Genomic DNA, 26,913 nt, shown 5'->3' with positions numbered 1-26,913 from the left:
TTTCAGATGGTGAATTCATAAACCAGGTGAGGCAATATGTACTTCACCTCGAATGACTGGCTCAACTGTTTGTGTATTTTACCGCATATGGCCCTTGGTGAAAAAAGTTTGGACACCCCTGATCTAAAGAAAAGCTCTGCTTTGCACTTATTCCTGCATATAGCTGGTTCGCATATTAGAATTTGTCTGATTTACCTGTACAGATGGGGTATCCATTCTCAGGAAACCTATTGTCCAGAAAGAGTTACTTGATCCCAATTAAGATATTTATCTGGAAACCCCCAAACCCCTGAGCATGATTTGATTATAGGTCCCATTCCCGTACCATAAACACCTCCTTGTACATAAGTCACAGGAAGGCAGGGCTTTGCTTAAAGCTTATTATTAATTACACATTAACTGGAACAAGCATCTGTTGCATGTGTAACCCCTTTTTGGCCACCCCCCTGTGCCAAAGGTTATACATCATATCATTTCTTACCAATTACAGGTCCTGAGTCTCCTTTGCTAGGTGAAAGGGTACTGGGAACACTCTTCTCTAGCAGTGCCTTCACCTAATGGGATTCGGGAATACACCTGCGGGTGGCCCCATCAGGAAAACATTCAATACACACACTTGCTTTATAAAAATATCAGATAAAAATACATATTAAACGGTAAAAGTACACATATGCATGTAAAAACATGACCCACTACCCTGGTGACACTGTGGCAGTCCTATCCTGGCAATTCCCTACCAGGCAAAGTCCTGCACTACTCCTTTGTTGACAAAAAGTCTATGTCCCTTTTCCCAACAAGAGCACAAATGGTCCCAGCACTATTTTCCCAAGTACCTTTCCCGATGGACAAGGTACTGGTTCCCCCGTGGCAGGCACACAAACAGCCTGTGACACAATAGAAACCCCGCTGGATCCTTTACCTTTTCTCTACCCTCCCCATTCAGACTCACCCGGTGGCTCACACAGAGCAGAAACAGGCATCCACAGCAATGAGAATCTTTATCCAAGAAATGCAGCTATGATGAATCCATAGCTGAACTGTAGCTCCCAGCACTGTCTATAGCGCGTGCAATTTCCACATTCATTTTGGAAAATTTGGAACTTCAGACCCTCCGAAATCGAGCTCCCATGCATGGGGTGGCCTACCCCAGCCTCAAAGGCCTTCTGCCTCTACATATTGGCTGCTGAATTCACTCTCTCCTCCAAGAAGTAACATCCAGCAGTAAGACAACAGAAATCTATAATGGCTGTCTGAGCACATGGCTCTCCCTTTTATAGCAAAGTGGTGCGGCAGCGATACCTTGTGGTATCCTCTGGTATCTGCCCTGCTGCACCCACAATGTTCTGGCCCAGGCCCTGGGAAAACCCCATAGCTCAGCCATGTGGCTCTCTGTAGGGAATTAACCCTTCGGGTCCCTACACATGGTTTTCAACTTGTCATCAAGTTTGGGTAGAAATTAATGCTTATATTTAAAATATGAAAATGTTAAAAAAAAAAAAAACAACTTCAAAAAGACAACTTCATTTATACACAAAATACATTTTGCTTCTGTTCCCTTTTCCTGAACTAAAGCTTATTACACAAGGCAGTAAGATATATTTAAGCTCAAGAGAGTGAGCCACTTCAGTAATAGCAGTTCAGCAATCATGGAACAGGCCTCTCACAATGGAAATGTCTCTAAAATATCTTTGGCCAGCACTTTCTAAGCATTTGTAGTGCACGAGAGCATGTGTGATTCATCATGCACTTGAGATAAATCCTGCTAATAAATTCTGCATTTAACTTCTGTGCAGCATTTTATAAATAAAAGTGATTGCCTCACTGGGCCATTTAACTAATAACATTGTGATTACATTTAATTTGTTTGTTTGTAAATAGTACAATTCCAGGTAGGATTCTTGTTATAAAATTGTGCACCTGTCATGAATGTCATTAATGCCACCTGAACTTTACATTAAATTAATAAAATCTAAATTAGCTTTCTTAAGACATTCTCCCTTAGAGTTGTCACCTGCCAATATTTACTATGTGGGCAGAAGAAATACAGGCCAGGTGGCATCCTTACCCTCCAATTAAAGACACACAATACTTCCTTGTTCAACGGAACTTCCATGAGTAGGGCTTGTACTTTACATTCCTTTCTTTTTAAATAAGAAAAGAGGAAGAAATATCTGTGGTTTTAGTTTCTTCTCGCAATAAACACGGCAAAGACTAAAAACAAAAGCTCTTTTATTTCTTTCCAACTTATTGGGAAACTGTTGAAGGAGTAGAAGGCATTTGAACATATTACCAGTCCTCTCTACCTAAAAGTCTAAAGAGAGGGGTTGGTTAATACAGAGTTCATTAACTCTCCTGATTACAGCTAGGAAGAGGGGAGGGATGAGTCTTTCCACCTTTTTATTCTTTTAATTCAAAGTGGATTCATGAAAAGGAGAAGAACGATGATGTCATATGGGAAAGGTGATGGCTTTGGGGGACAATGATGTTTTTGATGATGCAAGGGCTTTGTTGTACATGGAGGAGGATTTGTAATTTTGCCAAAAGTTATCAGATGCTGTAGTGTGGAGACTTTTTCTGAATTCAGAGCAATGAAAACCAGATAGATGGCTTAAACCATACAGTCTAAGGTAAGCTTGGGCTATTGAGTTCAAACAGAACAGGTGGCATCCCTAGGAAAGAGTAAAACTAAAAACAGAACAATGATTAATAAGTACTTTATATGAAAAAAATGAACTATTACTTTTAAATAAACCTATAGGTGAATACATTTTGCAACACAAAGTCCTCTTTACTATGTAAATGTTTGACAAATGCATATATAATTATACTTCACCCCATAAAGCAGACACCTATTGTATTGCACATAGTCCAGAAGAAAAAAAATATATACAGTATATTGTTTTTCTTTATGTATTGCTTTCCAATACTCTGTACTGTAGAAAAGTGAAATGCCGATTTATTTTTGTAATCTTTTTCTACCTCTTCTTTGCCATATGCGATTTCTGGCCTTATCTTTTAAAAGGAGGGAACCAATGATTATTTTTTATGGCAACATGCTATTATTTTGTTCTGTTCTCTAGTAAGAGCTAGTTCCCTAATGTTTGATTTTACCGGAAAGGTAGATAGTAGTAGATAATAGAGTGATTAAGTCGCATACACGGAAAAAAATCACACAGGTATCTCTGGCAAAGGCTGAAGCAGAGACTAGTCTAAGAATAGTCAGCTCCTGTGTGTTATATATTTGGAAGTTCAGTCTAACAGCCTCACTAGCTTCACCCTCCTGTAATAGTAAGCTTTTAATGAGGACACGGAGAGAGGAAGAGATTAAATGGGAACACAAGTTCAATATAAGTTTATATTGAAATGTGTTCTACTTAATTAACAATATCATAGTTGCTTAAGTTCTTTATTATACCAAAAGGTTAATTCATCATGGATTTACAATTTTCCTCTTGCTCTATTTGGAAGGCGAGGCCCTCATTTACCCATTTTTTTTCTCAGGCTTATGACTAAGATAGAGCTTGTATTGAAAAAGGCTTAACTGGGAGGAAGAATCCGAATAAACATATTCATCTGATCCAATTTCTCCAAAAAAAAAACCCCAAAGCGATGGCAAAAAGAAGAAAATGAAACTATTATTCCATTATACTGTCCTGAACAAATAGCACAGACAGACTCTAGCAATTGAGCTCATGTTGGCCCACATGTATAGGGTATTTTATGCTAAATAGTCTAAAGCTGACGCTAATGAAATCCCAGAAATACAGTGGTGACGGTTTACAACCTCTTGAATTGTATTATGAAAACTGCAGTGTAAATTGGCAAGGCACACAGGGAAGGTCCCAGGCAGGGCCGGACTGGGAGTTAAAAGCAGCCCTGGCAAAAACTGGGAAGCAGCCCACATGCATACATCTGCCTGGCAATAAACCTTATACATAAAGACTTTGCACTGTATAGTGTATGGTGCACAGTGAAGTACTCCTAATCTGCTGTGCTATACACTTGTTCACTTAAGCGTATAGCAAATATGTAACTGCTGTACAGCTCTTGGCAAAAATGTGGCGATCAAAATGCTTGTCACTGCAGGTGAAGCAACTTTTTTTCACTGAGAAGTTATTTCCAAGCAATTAATGGTGTGTTCACTGTTGCAGGGCTTCTTGACAGCCCTCTGAGTATTAAAAATGCTACTTGTCCCATAGTCCTTAGACACTTGCAATAAAACTAACTCAGCTGACATTTAACAAATGTAGTGCAAGGTAAATATTATTTATTGCAGGAATTTCATTTATTCGTCAGAATAGAGAATGGATTTCTATTTCTGCTATTTCTCACAATGGCTGCCAAAGTTCACCATAAAGTAAAGGGGCACAGTGCAAATTCCGATACAAACTCCAGCAGCACTCCGGTATAGTGAAAGAAATTTATTTGTGCAACGTTTCGGGCATAACCAGCCCTTTATCACTATACCGGAGTGCTGCTGGAGTTTGTATCGGAATTTGCACTGGACCTGGGCAGACAGAGTCGCAGCTGGCACCCGACGCTACAAAAAGCGGTGAGATTGATTGTGTAGCACTACACCCTATGTTTGTGGGGGCACAGTGCAAAGTTCTCCAAAAACTGATAGAGCTTGGAATGATCTAAAATAGAAAGGAATGGTGACTGTCTACTGCATTTTTGCCTTCACCACCTTCCTTCATACAGGGCCACGTAGCCAGTAGACAACATTATTAAACTTGCAGAAGTGGCATATAAAGTGTAGTAAATAGAAGCACAATATAGCTCCACTATTTGAATAAGGACTGTGGCCCTACAGGAATTACAAATTTGCTGAAATCTTATAGTTCAACGCCACAGGCTAAAGGGCTGAAAATTTGCAATATCATACAGGCTTTTAAAAACTCTCAGATATCACAGCAATTAATGTAGAAATAATCACAAGTACCATAAAATTGTAAAGAATTACACAGGCTACATCTTTTGCTAAGAGAAAATGCAGGGACATTTTTTACCTTTCCAGCTGCACATTGCTTGCTCTGTGCTGGCCCCGCCCCCTTTCTCGGCCGGCTCAGGGAAACTGTTACATTGTTTCAACTAGAGCCGAACCCTGGAAGCAGCTCAGCTGAGCTGGAAACTGCTACATAAAAGCTTTTGATTCCTAACTTCACCTGCCTGACCCAGCCTGAGACAAACTCTGCCTCCATGGTACGTGCAGCCAGCTTCCCACTGCTTCCCTCGCTGCCAAATTCCCATACCCCTTTAGCCTGCCTTGCTTCTTTTTAAATGGTTACATAGTGAGTATAAGGTTGGGAGGGAGGACCGTAACGATAACGGATTGGGCCACCAAAGATGATCCCTCCACCTCCAGCAGCCCCTTTACAGAACGGAGAGGACCTGTGCAGCCCATTTACCCTATAAGCAGAGAGGCCCTTCGGGCAATTTCCCGAACTCACAGATGGCCAGTCCGGGCCTGGTCCCAGGCCATACTGTATTTCCTAGATGTCTGGCAAGATGCCTTTCCCATCAATTATCAGCTATCCACAGGCAAAATATATGCTTTAAATGCAGAAGAAAAGCAAACTACAGCTGGTAACTGAGTTGAAAGCTATTAATTACAGCAAATGTGCTTCTCTGGTAGCAGGCTTTACTATGAAAGGGTGATTAGGACCTCTTATTAGTTTGTGTTTTGTGGATAATGTTAAAATGGAATCGCCATGTTTTTTTCTCACGATGCATCATTGCGGAAGCAAAAGGGCATTGCATCTGATGTAATTGTGCTGTGCCAAAATCAATTCAATTACATGTGCACTTCCTTTACAAATTGGGTGCAGTTATGCTGAATAGCCTGTCTGGCATAATTTCCAGTGGTTGGTGTGTGAGTGACATGTGCGTCCTATTGCTTGAAGCTGTGTAGAGCTGCCAAACAAGTGGATCTGCCACTGATATGCCCACCTCGAGGTGGGCAATATCGAGCTGATCCAATAATTTGGTCCTCAGGCCAACCATCAAATTGTAATTGCTGCTTTGCAGGCAGTTGGGAAGAGGACCACATCAACACACAAATGCAGTCCTCAAAATAAAACCAAACAGATATTGGTTGGGTAGGCTTAGAGTGTTTGATACATTGCCCAATTCTGAAGTTGGCTGCTTGAATCTGCCATGAAAATGCAATTAAGCCAGCACTCACCAGAAACTCAAATTTTCTTATTAATAATCAGGTGCACGTCATTCGGTGTCCACTCCAACCGACTTTGAATATCCAAACAAAATGTAGCAGACAGCACCATGAAAGATTTATGTTAAAAAAACGTTATTTTGCTATTTTTTTGGCTTTATGATCTGGATAGTTACAACGTTTCAAGCCAAACAATTGCCCTTGCTTGAATCTGCTATAGCATGGTCACCTAATGGTGTCCACAACTAAGTAGCAGAGGGCTAGCATATGTCCCTTTCCCATTCAGAAAAAATAATGGGTTATGCTATTCCTGAAGCCAAAAAAAAGCCAACTGAGAAGCTGAAACTGAGCTATGTCTCTGGCTCTTGCAAAGTAGATAATTATCAATGTAAAGATAAACCCCTCCATAATTAGAGGGTCTGTGGTTTCCAGGGCCTCTCTTGAATATAACAAGTGCAGTATAACAAGTCTTGCAGGATTGAATGAATACTGTACATTATTTGATGCAATAAAGTCCTTATAAATAGTTAAAACAGAGATATTTGAGACATCACAATAAAAGCAGGAATGTGTGTGAGTCTGGGAGAATATAGCCGATGATTAATATTTTCTGCTCTTTTCATGAGAAACACAATTCATTGATTTTCATTCAATAAGAGGTGTTATTGTAGAGATGAGAGGCTGAATATATTTATATATATATATTTTTCCTATGCAGCTGAATTGTTCAGTGGCTTTATTAGACACACTCTATCTTAGCTGGTAAAGGGAAGATTTTCCCTGCTTTACAACACTTATTCATTCCTATCCCACTGTGCATGGTTCAAAAGAAAACTCTGCAAAGTGATTTTGAATTTTGACAACATTCCCTGAGAATCAAGCTCTGCCTCAGCAAATCGAAAGTTATTTGCAAAAAAAAAAAAAGTACAAGCAGCATCTCAAAGAACTAAATTCAATGATTCTCTGGGCAGGGCTTGCTTTGAAGATAGAGAAAACTGGTAGGGAGCTAAGTCCAATGTGTAGCCAGTTTTGCTTTTTTCAGTGGTAATCATAAAACGTTAAAGCTGGATGCTCTATCTTATTGCATTAAGTTAAAGCTAGATTTGTTTAGAATATGGAAATAATGAATAATGCAGGATTGTACCATCTTAATCTTCTCTAATAAAGCCTGGCTAAAATATATTTATTTTCATTCTATATCATTAACATTTAATAGAAAGAGTATTGATCCAGGGTGGATGATCCAAATACATTTTCTCTAGGTCTAAGGGTCCTAGCAATCAATAAGATGTTTGCTTTTAATCAACAGATTAGTAAATGGGTAGCAAAGCATGCAAGCAAGCTAGGATTTTTGATACGCATTTTCAAAATTGCTTTTATTATCCAATTGTCACCAGAAAATATTTGTCATAAGTTATGAGTAGTTTCTGTACTTGTTTGTGTCTGTACCTGATGACCATGAAATTGTTTTTTGGTTACAATTCCATCCTAAAAAGGAAATTCTTCATGACCAACATACAAAACATAGGCATTAGAGGAATTATATTATAGATACAGGAGGCTTGGCCTTAGCAAAAAGAGATTGGTGGGTATATAATTAATCAATTAATTTAATTCCAATGGAAATGCTTCTACTGGTAGCTTCCCCAGACAAAATGTCACTGCACTAAAAATAAATTATTTTGGGCTCTGGTGAGCCACTAGCTTGGCCTGGAATAGAAAATCACTCTTTACATCCAACTAAAAGGAAACCAACCCCAAATTATCCTTGCCCAGTAGAAACCCCATCTTTAGCAGTATGGCTTTGAGTGGCAACCATCTCTGTGTTTGGAACATACTGAAAAACCGGGCAAAACTGTTATAAAAAAACAAAGTCAAGGATAGACTACATGCGGATTAAACAGGTCATAAAAATGCCATACATTTGATGATTTTTAGTTATGATTTCCAATTTTTTTTTTTGGAAGCTAAGTAAAAGATACTGGGTGACACACAGAGCTCAATGAAACACCAGTGCCATAAACAACGTAAGAAAAATGTTTCTTCCCTTGAAAACATTGGTTGTGAAAATATTCTAGATATAAAAACAGTAAAAATATGAATTCAAGTAAAACATTCAAGACATTAAGCTATAAAAATTGAATTCATGCTTCTGTTAATAATGCTTTTAGTGTTTTATTAATAGTTTGTTGTGTATACCAGTAGGCCAGGTTTGTTCTCAGTAGATTAGAAAAGGCTATAATAAAGTCAGGCTACTCCATTGGGACATAGTGCTAAGCTTGGCAGTTTCTACTTAGAGTTACAGTCATCAACCTTCACATGTTAAGCAAAGATTTGCATCCCTGGAGAAAGCACTCTTCTCAAACTGACCATAGTAGTCTAAAGCCTTTCAATAATTGTGCAGTTTAGCCAAGGAACCATAGCTTGGCTACAAATGTAAAGTGGGTAGAAGAGAACAAAAGTATTGAAAACAATGTTGAAATAATGTCTTAGGGGCCCATTCACTAAGTTCGACAGAAGGAATAGAAGGAAAAAAGCTCGAATTTCGAGTAGTTTTTTTGTGTTCCTCGACTATCGAATTGGCGTAAATTCGCCTGAGTAGAATGATTCAAATAGATCGAGTGCAAAAATGCTGCAACCATTCGCCCATTCGATAGTCGAAGTACTGTCTTTTTTAAAAATACTTCGACTGCCTACTTCGCCACCTAAAACCTACCGAATTGCTTTAAAAGCCTATGGGAAAGTCCCATAGGCTTGTTTTCTAAGTTTTTGATCGAATAAAAAGGCATTCGATCAATCATTAGATCGAATGAAAATCCTTTGATCGAATATTCGATCGTGTGACTATTCGCCGGGCGAATAGTCACCCATTCGACTATTCGCCGGCGCGTAAATTCGCCCGAATTGCCTATTCGATTCTATTCCCCAGTCGAATTTCGAGGGATATAACCCCTCGAAATTCGACCCTTGATATATCTGCCCCTTAGAGTCATATGAGCAGATTTACTAACTGATGAAAAGTCGCCATAGTTCACTTCGCATGCAGCGCAACACTTTGACAGGTGAAAATTCGATCAGACAACGCCAATTCACTAAAATGCTGCATTTCATCGCGGGCGGTGAGCACTGGTGACTTTTTGCTACCGTTACATCGGCAATGTGAACATTTGATAGTTCATTTCTGCCGATCGAAACTTCGCTAGCGATCTTGCACAGGGCGGGAAATTTCAAGTTGTATGGACGTTTTTATGTTAAATGTTGGTGCATATACTTACAAATTACAATTTTAAAAACACATGTCCAGGGAACCTTAATAAAGACAATAGAGTTATTCTAATGCCCTACACATGCGCCCACTGTAAAATATGTTTGCAAATGTATGGGGAAAACCAGTTACCCAGAAAACGTTTGTTAGGTCTTTTGCAGGAAATCAGGCTGAAAAAAGGAAAAGACACCAGCGTTTTTTGGATTTTGATGCATTTTTGGCTCACAGAATATAATGTAAGTGACATAAGATTGAGGAAGATCTAGCAACTTTAATTCACTTTGCGCGAATGACTGCTAGCACCAGTCTCTTCCGCTAGCAAATTGGCGCCTTCGCCCATTAGTAAATCAGCAATGTCCCCGAGGGTGGCAACAATGGTGAAAAGATAGCCACGTCCTCCTTAGTCCCCTATAGACTAACACACACCAAAAAACATGTTCAAAGTTCAGTTCCAGAGCATTAAAGATCAATTAGGAAAACTATCCACTATTAAAATAAACTGCAGTTTTCTTTTCAAAACAGCAGCACAAACTGGAGACCACAACCTTCTTAGATGATAGACAACCCCTAACTAAGAACATAGACAATCAAGTATTCAAATCTAAAATGACGATGAATGAAAAACTAACCAGTTCCTTAATCAATTGTAAAGACACATTCTTGAAAACTTGGGAACCATGTTTGAAATAGTCACCCAAGAAACCTCAGCTGGGGTATGGTTTGGGTGGTCTCGAGTCAACACTACCATTATAATTAATGTTAATAAGTCTTTTCACTGTAACTATCTTAATATATTTATCTGAACTTCCGACCCCATTTTATCCAATAAAATGTGTTGAATTTTTATAACAGCGACAAGATGAAGCTGGAGACTAGACGTTATAGATTTTTACACAGGGAGATTTGTTACATACATATGAATACAGTACTTGATCATGTTACTATGAATATCTATGTAAATATTATTCAATATGCTTGCAAACAATCTGTACAATAAAAATATATTTTTTAAAATCTACAGTGTGTACATTTTTTCCTAAATTTTATACCAGAACCAGTCCACAAAATTATACTTAGGAAGAGACTGAAGCTCCCTTTATTTATCATACTTTTCTTAGATATTCTAGGAATTTCACAGACATGAACGCCTTATGTAAGCAGTCACTTGTAACAAAAGTGCCTACTCATAAGAACACTAATTACTGAAGCAAGTAACCATAGATGCTGATCAGCAAATGGCAAGGTCATAAATAAAATATGAACTACTAGAACTACAGTAGGGGCAATGCAAGAATGCTGATTTAGGGAGAGATATGTCTCAAAGACTATTTATAGTTATCTATAAATATAGATACAGGTATGGGATCCCTTATAGAGAAACCTGTTATTCAGAAAGCTCCAAAGTATGGGAAGGCCATCTCCCATAGAAATGCCACAGTGCCAGTCTTTCAGGGGTGCTTTATGGAACATGGCATCAGATGTGCATTATCCTAATGTATACACATTTCAATAAGAAACATTTCCTAAATTAACTGACTATTAGCTCATATGTATGAACAGAATGGTAAAATCTTGTAGCTAGTGATGTCTTCTGGGAGATCAAGGGGAACTATGCTTGACAGGCAAGTGTACACTGCTTTTATATTGTTAAGAAGTGCCTGAAAAACTATTTTGTATATACCTGCCAGTCTACAGGAAAATATAAACATACAATAGAATATTCTTATAGAGATATTTCTTATAGGATACTTCTTATAGAAGATAGAATTTACTCCAAAACCAATGAAGCTGCTTTGACAGCAAGAACATTGTCACTTTCTCTAGATGCCAAAACATGGTTATTTCAGCTAGTAAAACCCAATTTTATTATGTGTTTGACCTTGCTAAACTCAAAAACCCGTAGCGAAAAAACATTTAGACTTGTAGGTTTTTAAGAATTCATGGTTATAATGCGAAGAGAACATAACACGTCTCCTGCTCTACACGCTGCTAGGTCAAACTACGTGCTGTGTACAAGTTAGAAAATGTTTTGTCTGCAATGCTTCTGTGGATTCCTCAGCTTCCCTCCCAGGAACCAGATATCAGTATGTGTATTATAGCAAATTCAAAACATACACTGTGAAGGTAAATGTATTCTCTAGAAATTTATTTTTCGCAATCCCTTTTTTTTTAATTGCTGGTACATGAGCTACATGAGTACACAAGTAGGCATTCATTCTTGGTGAAAAGAAACTCACTGCCCCCACCAATAATAAAATCATTTGACTTGCGTGTTAAATATAAATTTGAAGAAACCAGCCCCTGTTCAGTGTGTATCCTGCAGCCTCCTCACCCACTGGCTCAGCTACACATGACTTTGTCCAGCCTGTGTCAGCGGGTTTAGCAACTGGTTGACAGTGATGAATGCTTAATTCCGATAAAGCTGAATTCACAACTTTTCTGTCTATTTGCCAATCCTTCCGCTCAAAAAAAAAAAAAAAAAAGCAAACAAAAAAGAAGAAAACAAAACAGCAGGAAAATCCAGCACAACCTTGGATTACCAACCAACAGAGATGCTCAGCTTGCTCAATTTTTGTTGCTTAGCATAGATTTCTTAATATACTGAAGAAGTAAAATATAGGACCAATGGTTTTAAAGATATACCTTGTGTCGAGAGTAGGCCTTGGAACCATCACTTTGCAATATGGACAATAGCATTGGACAAAAGTACCAGACTTATGATTGAAGGGCAGAGGTAACGCAAAGATGCTTTTTATCTACTAAGGAACAATACATATGAATACATTTGAATGTCCCTTGCCAGAGAAGTAGAACTGTTAACCAGGTACCCAATAGGGATGCTGTCTTGCTCTACTAATATAACCTTGTAAGTAAAGAAGTGTCCTTGACAGTTATACAACAGAAAAGGCATAACAGTAGAATATGGCAATACACATAGTAAAAAAAAAGGCCTGGAACCTGTAATGGCTAATGTTCTGCCAGTGGACATATTGCACAAGAAGAAAAATAATACATTTGATGTATACAGTTGTATAAGGGACAGAGGAATCAAAGTAACATTGTATTTAAATTAGTCTAATGAACATTTCAGGTAACCAGATGCCAAGTAATATTCTTGAAATAATGTTTTACAGGGTTTTATGTTCTATCTTACCTTACTGTGTTGAACCACTTATTAATAGTAGAAATTTGTGTAGAACAGTCCACTGAACAGGCACAATGCAACATAACAGACTGTTAAGGAGACAAACATCTCTGGCATCATCTCCTGATAGAGCTCAGACATTTTTCTTTCCCACTGGACATAATAACCAGGAAGTCCAGTAAAGGTGCAAAGGAAAATTTTTTATCAAAATACCAGAGTTAAAAAAACAAACAAATCTATTCAATTCAATTAATGAAGCAACATGTTACCTTGAACAGCAAGTTATCTTCTTTATGTTCCCCGTACATGGAAGTAAAGCGGTACTGATTCTCAGTGGTGATATCAATGCGATATCTTGTCAACATGTAGCATGCGGTACGGAACTCGTGGATTTTCATCTGAAAGACCTCTCGAAGACGCTGGCTTTTCAATTCAGCTCTCTCCATCTGCTTCTTCAGTTCTGTGAGATTAAGAAAGAAAAGAAATAAGAACCATTGTCGCACTGCATGTAATTCTGTTCTTTTAAAATCACATTGCACAGCTAGAGGCACTTGGGCAGACTGAGGTTCCCCATGTAATATTTATGAGTACTTTATATCCAATTACCTCTACCTACTTCTACCTACTTCTGTAGGATAGTCCTATTTACACATGCTGTAAAAAATGTAAATGATAAACTATGCTTTTTTTTATTTTATATATATATATATATATATATATATATATATATATATATATATATATATATATATATATATATATATACACCATCAATATCAAATCAATTACTATCTTGATCTTCTCATATAATATGATATATATGATGATGAAAAATGTTCTTGATTACTCAGAAGTCTAGTAGTTTAAACCCTGTCACAGATGTTGTATATCATGACCTTGATGACTGAAATTAATTATAGTCTTCATATTCTATAATAGTCACTAGGGATGTAGCGAACCGCCGCCGATGTGTTCGCGAACGCCGTTCGCGAACACCGGCAAAATTTGCGAACTGTTCGCGAACTGTTCGCGAACTTCGATCATCCGAAAATCGTTCGATTCGAACGATCGAAGGATTTTAATCGTTCGATCGAACGATTTTCGTTCGAATCGAACGAAAATCGTTCGATTTTAGCGATCGAATGGTCGAATGGGCGACCGATTTTGACGCGAACGCCTATTGGCGAACGTCGCGCGACGTTCGCGAACTTGCGGCGGACGCGAACAGTCGAAGTTCGCGCGAACTAGTTCGCCGGCGAACAGTTCGCTACATCCCTAATAGTCACATGACACAATGCAACTACAACACCGCAATAAATCTATTCAGGAGTCTAACAGCATGTGCAGGACTGGTAGTTTAAAAAGAAGACTAATGGGCAAATGTTTTTAGATCAAAAAAGAAGGGGCAGAACTACTGGGGGGTGCACCCCCTCAGGGCCCGCTGGACAATAGTAATGCATCCGGCATGAAAATTGTGATCAGAGGGGGGGGGGGGGTGAAAGGCCCAGGTGTATGGCCTAATAATTAGGATTTTCAATACAAACGTCTTTGTTTTGTTGCTAAGACCTGTGAGTATGGCATTCTTTGTTGAATTGTTTACAATTCTTAACCAGGCTTTTGATTTCTATAGGTGTGCTCTCCATTGTCTGTGTGTGTATGTATATATATATATATGATGAAAGTTTCTGTAAGGAACTGAAACGTAGGTTCAGACCAATAAACCTCCTATTTTTCTTCAAAGATTTGTGTTGCTGCATTGGTGTGCCTTCATCCTACATTACTTATTGAGTTTTTTCCAGACTGAAACCCAATTTTTTATTTTTGCTGTGGGTGTGCGTTCCGTATTTCTCTCTCTCTCTCTCTCTCTCTCTCTCTCTCTCTCTCTCTCTCTCTCTCTCTCTCTCTCTCTCTCTCTCTCTCTCTCTCTCTCTCTCTCTCTCTATATATATATATATACACACAAACACACACACACTGTATGTCAATGTACAAACTCAAGTAAAAAAATAAGGAAATCAACATCAGCTTGTATGAGAAAATCCATTCCACACCACAAGTCGCCAATAGCAGCAGGAATAACACTCTATAGCAACAGGAAGCACTGCCAAGAGAATTTGAAATCTGTTTCCAAGCCCTGCAAGCTCCTTTCACACTGCCATTCACATCACGTTTTATTAGCTTTGTTGTACAAGCTCTACAAGTGGATACACAATAATTACGAGGAGTCTTTTACCAAAAGCGCCTTGGTAGCAATTAAATATCTATTTAGTCCTTCATTAAGTACAAGGATCGTGTTCCCTTGAAACACACTGTATTGAACATTATCCCTGAGGTCGCTATGAACTCAGTGCCATGGCTTCAAAGATGAACATTTTTTTTTCCTACTGTTTACAAAATATCGCACAGCCATTACTCTGACTGATCTCATTCTGTAAGGTTTCTTTTTACTTTATTGGCTTTAGCCCATTTTATACTTCTGCTTAATGAGCTCAGCCAATAAAGATCTCCTTTAATGAACCTCCCTTTCATTGTGCTGTGTTCCTTGGCTGATTTCCACAAGTTCCATGCACTGTGGGATGTTGCATTTCCACTAATGGTGGTGCTACATAAGTGAGAGTTGCCCTTTGATGTGGCTTCAGGGTGTAGGTCAACGTATAAAAAGGTGTATCGCTACACTCTTATACATAAGAAGGAAGTTTACTTTGTTGGTGGGATCTGCTTTCATTTTTCCATATGAGCATTAATGAGGTTGAGTACTTAGGTGCAGCAATAAGGCCTGTCTTGCAGTCAGCATTCTAATTTATCCAATAAGTTGGGTTGATGTCAGATCTTTGTCCATTGCAGTTAAGTTCATCCACTCCCTTCATAGTAATCCAGATCTATATAGACCTTGCTTTGTGCATGGAAGCATTATTGTGCTGAAACAGTCAAGTTTCTTCCCTAGATTGTTTCCCCCTACCTCCACCAAACTCAACAGTTGGCATTATACATTCAGACAAGAAGTGTTTGCTTGGCATCCTCAAAACCCAGACTGCCAGGTGATACAGTAAGTGTAATCACTCAAAAATGCACCTTTGAACTGCTTCAGAGTCCAATAGTTGGAGCCTTTACATCAATCTATTGATGCAAAGCATAACAGTAAGTGCTCTACTAAGGATATGCACATTTAGAAAACGTATGTGGATACTATTGTTTACAAAAAGTTGTCCAGATACTTTTGGCCAAATATGTTTTCAGATACCTTTAGCCAAGCCATATAGTGTAACTGGCCTTGAACAAAAACTAAGGTAGGTCATAAAAAAATAAATTGCACAAAACAGCACCTATGTAAAACCCTACTTCATATAAAAACAGTAAACCATGTTGGTAAAAAAATACTTTATAGTAGTATGTGCTATTGGGTAATGCCCCTGGGATTGTACAATTCATGGGGCACACAAACAAACCACGCAAACCATATATGTTAGGTCACATCACCAAATGAACAGACAAAGTTCTGTCTTTTAGTTCCACAATTCTTCCTGTTACAGTTAGAGCTGCAGTATTTCTAGTCAGGTGATCTCTGAGGCAGCACAGAGAATATCATAAAATGGGGGCTCAAGGGAAAAGATGTAAACATGCAATATTTACTGATACATATATCAATTTGGTAAGATTTTTTAATAAGCCACATAATATGATATAAACAACCTGTTGGCTAAGTATTCATTCAGGGGGTATAGTTTTGCTTTAAAAGCAATGAAATATTAATTGCTATTAAAATGTAAGTTACAAAGAAAAGGAATAATCTGAGCACACGGTATACAGGAAGATATAGTCAAAATGGCAGCTGCTTAACCTTTAGTTAAGGAATTCCACAAGGGAAAAAAATATTTCAAGAATAATCATATTGAAGACGTATGTACTGTAGTTGGAAATATTATACAGCGGAACGACTGTGTTATTTAGAGGATGCTTTAGGGCACAGTATCTCAGACTTTCAGCTGGGTACATCCTTTCCAGGTAAAGGTAAACTGTTTTCTCTTTTTTCTAAAGAAAAAAATGGTTACATTTTATTCTACAGCTACTTTATAATTATATCACATCGAATCGACACTCAGTATGGAGGATGGTATTTTAATTACTTGGACAAGTAGTTCAATATGGACTCCTTATAGACTTCTTATGGACTCTATATATGTCAAACAAATTTTATTGTTAATCCCCTACTCACAATTATTTGTAATCTGTATGGGTGTTGAGCTTTGGGGATAGGTCCTGGTATGATGCACACCCTCTAGGGTGGGTTAAATGTTTGTTTTGTGATTATCAGACGGGCTTGTGTAAGGGTGAGGAAAGGCCCAAAACATTGCCTGGTCTTTAGAACACTTTTCCACCTTTGCAAATGGGAGTGCTGCAGCCTGGTCTTTACTGTATGATGTAGAGGATCCGGGCACAAGGCAGTTTTAAAATAGATTAAAGTTTACAGATCACTAGGGTTGGAAATGCTTAATAAATGAAAGCCACTGTAAGCTGATTACATTTAAATTAAATGTGATGTGTACCTCTCTTTTAGCTGGATATTCTGTAAGGGGGTCCCTGATTTCTCCCCTTGTCTGATAATCAGAGCCAAAAATAGGGTGTATGAGAATAGATTTTTAAAGGAGAAGAAAAGTTGAAAACGAAATAAGCCTTATAAGAAAGGTCCACCTAAATATACCAGTAAACCCTCAAAGTAGTGCTGCTCTGAGTCCTCTGTCAAAAGAAACACTGCATTTCTTTCCTTCTATTGTGTACACCTGGGCTTCTGTATCAGACTTCCTGCCTTCAGCTTATACCTCCTTGCCCCGGGCGTGAGCTTGCTCACTTTTCTCCTCTTCCCCCCCCCCCCGCTTCCCTTCTCTGCTGTAATCTGAGCCCAGAGCAGGGAGAGACTCAAGCAGGAAGTGATGTCACACCAAGCTAATACTGCAGCTGATATCCTAAACAAACAGAGAGTTTCTAGAGCGCTACAGAATAAATATAGCATTCTAGCTTGCACTATTACAGCTAATCTATTGGCAATAAAATGCCTCTGTAGCTTTCCTTCTCCTTAAAGCAATGGAGGGAAGCAAGGATAGAGGGGGCAGAGAGAAATTTTATTACTGACATAGACAGACAAATTGGGGTTGGTTGTTAATAAGTAAACAAACGACTTGTAAAAGGTCTGCAAATAGGAATCCTAAGTGTTTATAACTTAAAACACCTAGTGCAGGCTCAGGCAAAAGGATGTTCAAAAAGGAAATGTGTGGGGTGTTCTCCATGAATCCAATTCCATTCAAAGGATTTTCCAGCAAATTTATCAGCAAGAAGTTTCAACAACACAAAGGGGATGTCTTTATCAAAGCCTTGAGAAGGCCCCTAATCCATAAGTGTGATAAACAAGCAGAATTTTACCCAAGTAACCCAGAGTGTACCCAAGAAGATTGGGCCTGCTAAAATGGCAAAGAAAGATTTCTTGAGATTAAAAGCACATGTGCTTATGGAAAGAATCACAGTAAAAGGTATGAAAGCTACATGGCAGAGAACAAATTACTTGGCAAAGCTGTCAGACTGAACACCTACACAGACCTACAAGTTTAGCAACAACATAAAATGACTTCCAGCACAATTACCATGGCGATGACATGAGAGGCAATCATTATATAGAGCCACGAGTCAGAGTGACCACTTCTATAGATGCAAAATATTGCCATTAAAATATCTTTAATGCTTTCATTTAGATGATCATCAAAATGTGATCTTTTATATACAGGAAACAATTCATTAAGAATTCTTTGCTAAAATGGCAATTAATTGCTTGTTAGAGAGACTGGGGATGCATATGTCTTTTAACCTTATGCATGATGGGCCAGATCAATCTTGTCTTTGAACTGACAGAAAATCGTTGTCATCTAAAAAGCCATTTATTGGCCTTAGTGGAATCAGGAGGTCCCATTTAATCTCTATAAGTCCACAGGTGTATGCATTTTTCTAAACAGGCTGCTCGGCTGTGAGTGTGGCTGCCAGCACTGTACAAGTCACTGAAGATTAAACAGACAATAGAAGACTGATTGCATAGCAGAAATCGCAGGATAATGTAACATCTTCAATAAAGCCAGTGATCAATGTAAATGGCAATAATATGCTTGTTTGGATGATTAAGACTTACTCGTAAAATCACAATTAGAAACAACACACAGTGATATTTTGATATAAGTCATATGAAGACTTCTGCTAAATCAAAAAACATAATTTATAGAAAGGAAGAGCACAAAAAGAATTATCAAAATTGCCGTTATCCAGTAAGTGACAAATTCCTGCTGCCAATAGCAATGTGAAAAGCAACATAAGGTATGGGTGGTGAATGCCTAGACATTTTCCCCGAGCATGTGATACCGTATATCAGGCTGCAATCCTAGACAATGGTACAACAATGCCCTTCAGAAACCTCCTCTCATTCATTTCTCTATAGAGAAGACAACAAACTGAAAAACCCAAGATGTAACTATAGAGGATCTACTGGGTGCTATGGGTCCATGAGGTGTAGACGACGTCTAGTTGATAAGCATAATAAACTGCATGATAATTTCAAAGAGTGTCTCTATGTTTCTAAGGAATGTGACAATTATTTATTTGGTAACTATCCTCTGAGTAGGGAATGCAACAACAGTAGCAAACCCCCATTATCCCCATCTCAATCATAGTTCAACAGAGCAGAGAATAAACAGAAAAACAAGGGACATAACTATAGAGGAAGCAGACCCTCTAAAGGCTGAGGGTCCAGGGGGTGTAGAGAGCAGTGGCGGAACTACCGGGGGAGCAGGGGGTGCAAGCGGGCCAGGGCCTGCACCCTCTCAGGGCCCCCCGGCAGCTCACACGCCACTGACAAAGCGGCCGAATTTGGCCGTACGGAGGGGGGCTGGCCCGGCTGCGCGTCACACACCAGGGCCCGCCCCCTCTAGTGACGCTACTGGTAGAGACCCTCGTCAAACAGTGGGTAACTATCCTTTGAGTAAATAATGGTAGAAAAGCACCAAAACCCTTTAGGATCCTCCTGTCAATCCTTTATCTTTCAATTAATCAATGGTACAACTGCAGCAAAACCCTTCACCCTCCTCTCAATCATATCAAGGGATGCACCGAATCCAGGATTCGGTTCGGGATTCAGCCAGGATTCGGCCTTTTTCAGCAGGATTGGATTCGGCTGAATCCTTCTGCCCGGCCGAACCGAATACGAATCCTAATTTGCATATGTAAATCCACGTCTGGCCTTAGGTGTCCACCCTCAATCATCAGTCAATTTATGAATACCAACTAATTTGGTGGAATATTTAAACAATGCCTTATTTTCTTAGGATCCTGGGCATGTGACTTAGAAAACATGTTTAATATGTGTAAATATTTCTCTCTAAACATTAAATATTACTGAGGAAGTGTGACTACTCAACAACTACTCATTCGAGAGCAGTTTATACTTTTTATAATTTCATTTTTATGCCTTCACTTTCTTTAAAAGATTATTACCAGATATCTGAAGTTCCACTTGGCTAACATAAATCTGCTACAGTGATGCATGTAAATGAGTATCAGCTCAATGTAGTATAAGAAGAGGAAAATAAGATGTGGCAGGTGGTATCTCAGCAATATACAAAATGTCACAGAATGGAGTGCTCCATGTGCAGAGAACCTTGGAGATCATAGCTGCATAAGGAATCCACCTCTGGTCTGTCCTCCAGACCTCACATACAATATGCAAGTACTTGGAATTAATTTCTTTAGAGGGTCTAGGTGCCCTTTAAATTCATTAACAGAAAGGAGTGCATCTTAAAATACCTCAGGATCTAAGGAATATTTCCCCCCAATAGATACTGTACATTATCTGCAAAAATTCTGTTTGAATGGAAACCAAGAACAAATCAATAGATATATTTACTCCTGCAACTTCTCTGGATTTTCACTGCCCAACAGAAAGCCGTATAATTTTGCAAACTAAAATGGGAATTAAATGCAAGCGCTGAAAATCAAAACACAATGGGGAAGTTTGAAGAATAAGCAATACATCACGTCTGTCAGAGATTGCATTGGATTTAATAAATCTCAGATGTCTGATGTGTTAAATTATTTTTATAATCAATACAATAGAATGTCATGAAGTAAAGCCCCCTTTTTCCGTGCCGAGCATGTATAGCACTTAGGCATCTCACAAGCATAAGGTGGGCAAAGTGAATAGAGGAATAATTCACTTGTGACTAATCATGAAAATGGAACCGGCCAATGGGAAAAAAGCTTGATAAGAGAAATGACAGGCTTATCTTTAAGCATAGAGAGGGGAGAAGAATAACCCAATTACCAGTTATCATACCCAGACCATGTAGCCACCAACAAATCTTAAAAATATTATGGTTTCTAACATTTACTGTGTTTCTTATTCATTACAGGAGCTTACAGTTATATTGGATGTATTTGTCATTATTTGTTAGTCTTTTGCCTGCTGTCTTACTTGACATTTCTAATACAGCAATATGAATATATGTTCTGGCAACAGATCACAAAATAAACAAAACTTCTGCATTTCTTCTGTTATAAGTGCCAAAAAGTTTCCGGCACAGCATCCAAAGAACAGGCTTTGCCAAGTCTGAAACCATCTGATGTTACCCATAAAGGTTTACATAGGTAAGCCTTTGCCTGGTGACTTGGTCTCTTATCTTCTGGCCAGGTTTTGTGCCAAAAAACATGCTTACTCAATAAAAACCTGGGCTCACTTGGATATCTGTTGAAGGAAAAAAAATCCAGCCCAAGGTCCACATACTGTAGCGGATGCAGCCTACAGCCAATATCTACCAGCAGGATAAAATAACAAAAATTATTTGTTTTTCAAGCTCCATTTTGGGGTTTTGATCATTTCGAATTAAAAATAAAGCACAATAGATTTGTTCTGAAACAGTTATTGCAAGTGACGTGTATTAAAGAATGTTCATAGTTTGTTAGGACTCCCATCTAACCTTTCTGAAATGAGTTGGTTACTATGATTTGAGGTACCGTGCTCAGTCGGAAGTATTTTGGTAGCAACTGCAGACTGTTTTCTTTTATTGCCAAATACTCCAATTGGCACAATAGGTACAATGGCCATGTACCAACTGGTATCATATGAAATATACTTTCATCTTGACTGGACAATGGAATATGCCTAGCTAGACCAAAGTGGCAGCATACTACAAACAGGGTATGACTAGTAACGTTGCAAATATTCTAGAAGCATATTAATGGATGCAGGTGCAGTTGTTGTAGAGTAATTGGACAAATGCAATAATAAATTCTGGTTCAATTAAGATAGATTACCAATGCTATCAAATACCATCATTCATAAATATCATTGGCTACTGCTGGGCCCAAAACATCTCTCTTGCCATCATGAATAATACAGAATCCCTATTTCAAATGATAAATGGATCCTGTAGCAGATGACAGAAAAATAAATTGCAGGGTATTTTACTGCTGAAAATAAGTGATCAGATCATCACCATAATATTTTTGTGTTGAAACATGCATTTTCTCTGCTGGATTGCCTTTCCAGGCTTATCCGTGTAGTAAAGAAGCCGCTTGCTGACAATTTTGCCCCGAACACAAATTAGGAAAAAACTGAAGGTACTGCAAATGCATTTTCCTTGTTTGAGGGACTCCTGAAGATTTTATTTGGATAGACCCTGTTGTCTCTTAATAGCAATAACATTGTATTGGGTATTAGAATTAAGCCAATCAATGGCTCAGATCTGGAGTGGGGTTCAACATAAACTCTGTCAATACAAGTTCAGCTCCCATATCTAAGAATGATATCATGGTTTAGTTCCAGCTCTCAGATTGGCTAGGGATTATAAATGTGAGCTCACATGGGCAAAAAGATCCATTAGGCACAAACATTGTTGTTTTGCTTTGGTCTACAGTAGTGATGTGCAGGCCAGGAACAACTCAACCTGCAAAACTTCATCCTGCACCCAGTCCTAAATCTCAAGATGTTGCCATTGTAAGACCCACACACAACCAGTTTTCGGGAATTCTCTCTCTGTAGACTACTTCTGCATGTCCCTCTTATTCCAAGACAGGGTATATTTGGGCATAGTGGGTGTCTGACTCACACCCAACCCTAACCAGCAACAGTTGGCCAAATTTTACCCCAAACCCAGGCAAGCAGTGGTCAACACACAGGTCACTGCGGGTTTCAGGGTCAACCCGCTTATCACCAGTCTACAGCTCAAAGAATTACCATTCAATTTTTTTTCAGTTTTAGGAATATAATTTTAAAAATCATCTGGGGGTGTGGCCGAATGGCAGGCTGAGTAGACGTGCAGCAGGGGAGCTCCGCTCACTGAAGATCCTGACAGCCATTTCTAGGACAGAGTAAGCATTCTTTGCAGAACACTTACCTTCCGACTTGCTCGGTAATACCAAGTCATGCGGAGAAATGCACTCAAAGTGCGCTCAGATGCCGCAGCGTGGCTCGAACAGTTTGCCCGTGCTCAAAATCAAAATGGCGGCGGCCCGTCGCACAGCCCCAAACAAACTGCGCACATGCATCCACGGAGCCCCGATAAAGCTAAGGAGCCTGAGGAGATTATGGCCCAAGAGGACCCGACACCTACACCTCATGGCTGCCATCCTACACTGCCAAAACACGCTGTCTACCTCTACAATTGAGGAACTTAAGGTGGACCTATCCCTGATAAAGCAGGATCTGCAGTCGGTGAAGGAGAGGATGAGCCGGGCGGAAGGCAGAATAAGTGAGCTGGAGGACCGAACAGCTTCTCTGCCAGAGGACATGAGGCATCTGCACCGCCAATTGCTGGCTACTACTGACCGCTTGCAAGACATGGAAAATAGGCAATGGAGGTCTAATATCCGTGTTGTGGGCCTACCAGAACGCAGTGAGGGGGCCACCCCAGAGACCTTTACAGAAGCATGGCTGAAAGAAATCCTGGGTGCCGAAATGTTTTCTGCGCAATTTGTGGTAGAACATGCCCATAGAGTCCCGACCAGGCCTGGTCCGCCGGGTGCACCACCTCTCCCCGTTCTCATAAAAATGCTGAACTACAGAGACTGTGATGTGGCGTTGCGAGAGGCAAGAAACAAGGGAGAGCTGCACTACGCTGGCGCCAGAATCTCGCTATACCCCGACTACTCAGTGGCGTTACAGTAAAGATGGAGCTCCTACATTGGAGCCAAGAGAAAACTCAGAGACCTGTGCATCACATAGTCTGTGCTCTATCCAGCAAAGCTGAGAGTGGTCGAAGGAGACAAGCCCATATTCTTTGACCGATCTGAGAGTGTCCTGGACTGGCTCGAACGCCGGCCAAGAGGTAATCGCAGCCCCCGGGCCCAGTAAAAATTCCCTCCTATTTGGGATAATAACCCGGAGTTGGGGCCAAGCACTGGGCCTTATTATCTTCAACTCCGATAGCATCACATGTCCTGTTCTTCTTTCATCTCCCTTGGGACTGACCCTGTATGTAACCACTGATAATATTGGGTACCCTCAGATTGGCGCGGTGCCTTAAATCTAGCCATAGCAGCGGCTGGTTATTTTACATCTTATTGCCGTAACTCACCTGTATATGGGGGAGCCTGAGTTCCCAATCCGGGGTGGGCGGTGCCATCTTGGCAGGTCTCACAGAGGCTCATAGTTATGCATCAGCCTTGAGTTACAAAGCAGTACTATTAAGAAATGACTGGTCCAAGTACTGTGCCTTACAACCCCACTAACAATACAGTCCCATGAGACCTGTGAATCATCACCTACTGGGCTGTCTCAGTCCATTGCACTGATACCAGGGGGGGCCCCCAGGCTGGCGCTGGGACCTTTCCCCTTAGGCATGACGACGGTTGGTCGCTTTGTTTCCCATTGCTGCAATCTAATGTATACAATGGTGTGCCAGGGGTGCTATGGTGGCAGCTCGCACTGCGGCTCATAGATAGGCAACGGAACTGAGCCATAATGTTGTACCACTAAGACACAACTCTTTACAAGGATGTAAACATCTGGACATTGAGATCAATTCCCTACAAAACACAGAGCGAGCTTGGACTGCTGTCTGTTTTTTGTTATCTCACAAGTTAAATAACGTTCCACACGTCCCTGGAACAAGAGTTAGTTTGGGAATGATATATCTCCAAGTTGGGGGGAGGATACCGGGAGGGGGGTGTATAATCTGGGGATGTTTTATTGCATGTCTTTTTCTAACTTTTCTTTCTATGCCAAGGTGGAGCCAGGTATGTTTTGAATATTTGTGTTATTTACGAAAATGTTTTAATGTGGTTTACCTGTTGTTTCCCATACTAGGGAGGTGGCCATTGGCCGCCCTCCCCATCTACAACTTTACTAGGCACAATGTCGGTACAACAACAGTTTAGTTTGCTGTCATGGAATGTCAGGGGTTTAAATGACAAGATCAAAAGGTCGGTGGTGTTGGAAAAAATAAGGAAGTCAAGGGCTGACATTATTATGTTACAAGAAACTCACCTTGTAGGTCAGAAAGTCAGGGCCCTAAAAAGGTTATGGATTACATCTGTCTACCATTCAGAATACTCCACTTACTCCAGGGGCATGGCCATATTGATTAGGAAACCCTTCAATTTTACATTTGAGAATAATTCTTAAGGAGCAAATAAATGGCACTACTTTTATGTTAATGTGTATCTATAGGACAAAGCAGTGTTTACCAAACAAGAAATACATTGGAAGTTAGAACCCTTCTGCTTAGCAAGTCCCCAATCAGTAACACGTGCCCTGTGAGAGGGAACCATTCCTCATTGGCCCAGGGGTATTAAATCGGTTCCTGACTCTCTAATCCTAATTGCCCCTCTGAGGCAAATTGGAGAGGTTTCAGATTTTTTGTTGTTGCATTCCTCTGGATCAACTTGCAGTTAGGCAGATTATATATAAACTTAAAAGGTTTAACTTGATGAACATGTGTCTTTTTTCAACCTAACTTGTTAAACGGGAAGGAAACATATGGTCAGTCTATTTCTGGATTTCATCATAAACTAGCAGGTGGTGGATCTGCAAGAGGGTCTGAAGTGAGGTAAAACAGGAGTCCAATGCCAGGACCTAAGGTAACTATTCCTTATTGTTCCTCGGGTGTAAGGACCTTCCAAACAATGATCACAAAGTAAGAGATTAGCTTCTGTTATAGTGCACCCTAGGGCCGGTGATAAAGAGTAGTCCAGTGTTCCACCAAGAAGAAACAGTGAGCAGGTTAGTATTCTCAAGGTTATAAAGTATTCTAGAGAGATTTCCACTGTGGTGTCCATCCTACACCTTCATTTTATCCTGGCTTCAACCTGACTGGGTATGTGAGTACTAAACACTGTCTGATATTGTCTTGCTGAATTTATTTGCTGCACCCAATCGGTGTACAAAGAGAACACCTTTGCTGTTTTAAAATGATGTTGTATCATGGTTAAGAACCAGTGATGCCCTTTCTTTATACTGTCACTGTGTCACATTACAGTTGAGCGATACCACCTATCCTCCCTAGACTTCCTGCAACGTAACAATACTCTACTGTTTAAAAAAACACAAAGTAGTGCTACACACACACTCTCTCACCGCTCTTTTCAGCGTTGGGTGCCGTCTGTGACCCTGTCTGCCCAGGTCTGGTTCACGTACAAGAAAATACTTCAGCAGCACTCCGATTATGGTGAAAAAATTGGTACTTTATTCGTGCCTCAAGCTAAGCTTAGGCTTAGCTTGAGGCACGAATAAAGTACCAATTTTTTCACCATAATCGGAGTGCTGCTGAAGTATTTTCTACTACTCTACTGTTTAATATGGTCAAGAAGGAATTTCACTGACTCCTTTTCTTCCCACCTAGTTTTTGCTAAGTCTTATCCCTTTTAATGTACAGACTGTCTCACAAAATAAGAAATATTGGGCTGTAAGCAAGCAAAAACTGTTCTTATACAATATGTCCTATATAGTGATGGCCGAATTTGCGCCATTTCGCTTCGCTGAAAAATTCACGAAATTCCCGAAATGGCGAAAAAATTTGCGAAACGGCGCAGTTTTTTCGAAAAAACTATTTTTGACGCCGGTGAATTTTTGCCGCAAATTTTTCCTGGCGTTACGCGAATTTATTCGCTGGCGGCGAATTGCGCAAATTCGCTGCTAATTCGCGCCTAGCAAATAAATTCGCCGATCACTAGTCCTATACAAACGAATGGTAAGAAATGTATACTGTGCCTTATTTATAAAAGGCTTTTTAGTTCCCTGCTGGGCATATAGTAAGACAAGCCCCACAATAAACAGAAAAGAAATGCAGTTGATCATTTTTCTTGACG

The 26,913-nt window shown here is 39.6% G+C and overlaps 1 pseudogene; it reads right to left on the bottom strand.

Annotated features, from left to right (window-relative positions):
- LOC108703128 overlaps window positions 1-26,913 on the bottom strand; it is a 533,218-nt pseudogene that overhangs the window by 134,552 nt on the left and 371,753 nt on the right.

This window comes from Xenopus laevis, chromosome 9_10S, assembly GCF_017654675.1.
Source record: "Xenopus laevis strain J_2021 chromosome 9_10S, Xenopus_laevis_v10.1, whole genome shotgun sequence".
In the NCBI taxonomy this organism is placed as follows: domain Eukaryota; kingdom Metazoa; phylum Chordata; class Amphibia; order Anura; family Pipidae; genus Xenopus; species Xenopus laevis.
Note: the sequence above shows the minus strand (reverse complement) of the source record. Positions and strands in the feature narration are given on the sequence as shown.